The 4,727-nt window shown below is 35.8% G+C and overlaps 1 pseudogene; it reads left to right on the top strand.

Annotated features, from left to right (window-relative positions):
• Positions 1-216: 216 nt before the first annotated feature.
• LOC149045662 (DDB1- and CUL4-associated factor 1-like) overlaps positions 217-4,727 on the top strand; it is a 413,926-nt pseudogene continuing 409,415 nt past the window's right edge.

Raw genomic sequence — 4,727 nt, 5'->3', positions numbered from 1 at the left:
TGCTCGATTGCGTGATTGTCTGTTTACTTGTATGATTAACTACTTGTAGATTTTGTGGCTGGTAATGAGTATTTTTCTTTGTTTTGGCGGACCCCATTTGAAAACCGTTTTAATATCCTACGTATAGATCATTTAGTTCCCAGACCAGGGGAGTAAATATAGCAGAATCCAAAAGATGGTTTAAAACTTGTCAAGCCGATCGGTCAATATTTTCAGATGCCGGGGAACATTTTTTGCAAGTCTGTTCTGTTAATGAACAGTTTGAAAAATTCAGAAGAAAAGTATCGGAGAAAGTCAGGACAAATGACAGAAAATGATGGACCAAAAAGTAACAGATTTCCTGTAAAATTCAGAAACGACAATTGGGGTAAACATTGTATGAAAACCAGATCTCCATGCTACTCCATACCTTACACAGAAAACTTGTCCGGGTAATCATCTGGTGATGAGTCTTCAAAGAAGAAAATGTAAAATCATAAAGGAAGTTGTAACTGTCTAAGTAACTTGCGTGCACCTTTCTGAACTTCAGTTGTGGTACTCTGATTTCCTCTTAAGCACTTCAAAAAATTTATCAAACTAGAATCAAAAATTAAGGAGGGCAAAATAAAACGGATGTCATTAATTTGTCATGATTATTTTTGGTCGTTAAAGGTGAACCATTCCAAAGAAGATCACAGCCGACCGAGTTGCAAGATAAAAAAGACTGGTTAGAGGTCAATAACAACTAGGCATTCCTCGCGAAATTTGATAATAGCCTGGGACTTAGCGCGTCTTGTGTTGGAACTCGCCATGTGGCTAATCATCGTAAATATAGTTTACACACGGGAATTACATCTGACCTTGATACAGTCAACAAAATCACTTGCAGTAATATCAGAGTAATTATGCCGAGAAAAGCGAGATCACTTTCGAAGAGGAAGACCATGTAATCGTGTATCATTATATCTTTCGGATCAAAAATGGCGGGCTTTTCAATCTTCGAAACTCTCCACGTTGTAGATTCGTTGTGGTAAACTGTCTATTTGTTTTGGCCACGGCTGCATTGGATAGCACCTCTGAACTCAGTGATCCTTTGGATACTTGGCGGAAGGAAGATCAGGATAATGTATCACCCGTTAAAACACTGCAAAGGTTGGTGAAGTGTAATAGTAGTAGTATTTTTGGTAAAATTTCCGCACAGCCCCCTACTATCGTAAAACAAATCTGTTTCCCCAATGGTAATGTGTTGTTTTTGTCGTTGTTTTTGTCGTTGTTTTTGTCATTGTTTTCTCTGTCCAAGAACTGAATGCATAATGTAGGGTGGGGCGGTGCGGAAATTTTACCCTGTTTGCGATAAAACTGTTGTTGGATTGGCATGTGGCTGTAATTACACACGAAAAAAAAAATTCTTTTCCCCTCTCAGAACGAATGAAACATAGCATGGAAAGGCACTGTTCAGAAATGATGAATTTATGGACAAACTAATGAACTCCTACATCATGAGCACTGTGGAACAGTTTGATCTGAACTGCACTACAGCCAGAGTGTTGTTAAACGCCATGCCTGGGCTGGAAAGTGCTGCAGTTTTTCAGGATATGGTAAGTTTAGCAAGGTATTCTAAATCCTTCAACTCCCAAGATCTGATTTAAATTCTCTCCTCTAGCTGCTACACATTTCCTTGTAAATTCGTTATGAGAATTTGGTGTTTCACACTTTTCACACTTTTATTTTTTTATTTTCTTACATATTTACAAGATATTAGATCAAGATGACAACTTCTACCTGATAAGTCTGACTATTCTCATTACCTTTTTGCTGGATAATGTATGAATATTATAGGGAGAAGTTACATGTTAATCACTTGTGGGAGTTAAAGTGTTAATAATCTTAAGATGTGACATTTTTTTGTCAGCTTGAGTTCCATGTTAAAGTCCAGAAATTGTGTTCAGTTTCTGTGGCATGGCACTCCCTTCCTTTTTAGAAAAAAATTAAATACTTAATATTAACTCGCACAATTTCTACTTCATCAAATTATGGATTAAAAAAAAACGAATTTCTTTTAGTTATGAATTTATGAAAAATTCATGAAAAAGTTGCAAAAACTTAAAAAAAAAATGCAAACTTTTCAGATTCACTTTCATTTTTCCTTAATTGATAAATACATATTTCTTTAATAGAGTAAGAGAGATGGTAAGTTTTGAGCTTGGTAAAGAAATAGAGAAAGATGTTTTTTGTCTTGTCACAACAAAGAAAAAATTCTGATCTGAGTCCCCATGTTGAATCAAACCTTAGATCTTGGGATTCTGGGGTCTGATGCTCTATCAGTGAGCCACAGAGACTTTACGGTGAGTGAGGTTTATTACAAAGTTCAGTGACACTTGTCAGTCCTGCATACTGCTAGGATCAGCAATGCTGTTTGCATCATGTTTGTAAACAGAATATGACTCAGAATTTTTTCTTTGTCCTTCACAAGTGACAAGATGAAAAACATCTTTATTTCTTTACTGAGTTCAAAACTTACCATCTCTCATTCTATTTATAAACATGATGCTATGCAGGACACTTTGCAGGATGCATGTGATATGAACTTTGTAATAGACCTCACTCACTGTGGAGTCTCTCTGGCTCAGTGGTAGAGCATTGGAGTGCGGAATCTGAAGGTCTGAGGTTCAATTCCTCATGGGGAATCAGAATTCTTTTCTTGTCCCACACTTGTGATGAGACAATAAATATCTTTCTCTACTTATTTCCTATCAACAAATTTGATGTCAATCATGTACATGTAGGAAGCAATGCTTAATCAATTATGCAAGTGGGCCAGAGAAGCCTTGGAACCCCTAAGATCATATGCTACAGGTATTTATAGCATAGTTTACTGGTCTAACTTTACACAGTACTTCAGGCTTTGAACATTTTGGTCACCATACCTGAAAAAGAGAAAAAAGAAAATTTAGTTGACAAAATATTTGCATCAAGTGGCCTCTTGGGGAAAATTAGATTTATCTAATTCTTGTACAGCTTCAGCTTCTGAATTAACTCAATTTTGTGTACATGTTTATTAACTGGGTGTAAGTAGAAGGGTGTTTTAGTTAGGTGATCCAAGGTAGTGTACAAGGTTAAGATATAGATAGTAATGGTTTCATTGAGGATTCTAATATTCCTTTTTGTTCATTTTTAATGTGTATTGCTGCAGTTGCATATTTAATTTGTTTTTAATTTCAAGTATCAAGTAATAGAAACTTTGATAATTATTTTATTAACAGGTCTTTTAGCATTTGCCATGGAGAGCCAGGATATTGCTGCAGAATTCAGAGAAGAAAACTCTACCTTGGTAAGTCAGTATAGCAACTTTAAAGAGTGACCAGCATCTAATTTCTCCTTACAATATCTCCCCTGAATCAAACATAAAGGCTATGAGAACAAAGGAAATGATCACCAAATAAAGAAGCTTTTGACATCTTGTTAAATAAATTCTCCAAGTCAACAACTAAAGAAATGTATATAGAACAGTATGGAGAATATGCATACTGATGTTAGGGTGAAAAGGGGTTTTTAAAATATTACACCTTAGCTTTGTGTTTAACAGCATTTGTTTTCCAAAAGTCAGAGTGTATAGTTGGGTTTACACTTCTCAGGAATTGTCTAATGTCACTCATGGCATTTTTGTTTGGAACACCTTTTTTAAACCATAGGCTGAGGATTAAATGTTAACTTTCACATGTTTAGGTTCCCTGTATGCTGTGGCAGCTGCAAATTTTAAAGGACTTGTCAGACCTTACATAGTCTCTTGTGACAGACCTGTTAAACAGAATTATCCTGAAGGCAAAGACAAACAGGAACAAGAGCAAAAACAGTAACATTGTGAGTAACAGGGAATGGAAAATTTTGATCTGGAATAAAATGATCAGTTAAACAATTTTTATCAAGAACAAAAATATTAAATGATCATCTGTGAAAGTTTGGCACCAAAAACTCTGTTTTAAGCCAGTTTATTCTGAATGGAAGTAATGGGATTACAAGAGGGAAATTCTCTGGCAGGTGCCTTACCAAGGCAGCCACCTTCTTCAAATCTTATTGAAAGCACTGCAGGGATAATGTGATGAATAAGTTCCACAAAAGTGAGATCTTTTGGATGAGGTCCTTGAAGCTTTTAATGGAATAAACACTAGATACCAGTAAGTGCAAATAGGGTCTTTGAGAGGTCAAGTTTTTTTTTTTTTTTGCCTCAAAATTCCACTCTTGTGAAAAATGTTGGAAAGCTGTGCTTTATGTTTTTTTGTGACCCTTTGACTCCCAAAATCAGAATGTTAATTCTCGGCTATAGTTGCTACATCTTTCCATGTAAATTAGTTATGAGAATTTGGTATTTAGATCAAGATAACAACCTCTGCTTGATAAGTTTGTGTATTCTCAATAGCTGTTTAGTGAATTACGTATGTACATTATAGAGAGAAGTTACATGTTGATCACTTCTGGGAGTTTAAGGGAAACAAGGTTAGCTTTCAATTTTGAACAAGGGGGATTTGATAGCATATCTAGGTGGTCACAATAACATGGATAGAGAAGTGTCCTTCCTCAAGCACTTCAGTATTTTTGCTTATTATTATCATTTGTTTTTCTTCTTTTATGTCGGGGGGGGGGGGAAGGGGTGAGGAGGGGGGTGCCAGGAAGGAAGTACTCCAGGTAGGTTTGCCCTGCACAAGCCAGCTCAGTTTCCTTAATATTAATAAATATTTTCTTTTTGTTTC

Source organism: Pocillopora damicornis, chromosome 5, assembly GCF_964200805.1.
Source record: "Pocillopora damicornis chromosome 5, jaPocDami1.2, whole genome shotgun sequence".
NCBI lineage: Eukaryota > Metazoa > Cnidaria > Anthozoa > Scleractinia > Pocilloporidae > Pocillopora > Pocillopora damicornis.
The sequence above is the reverse complement of the archived record's forward strand: the minus strand, read 5'-3'. Positions and strand labels throughout refer to the sequence as shown.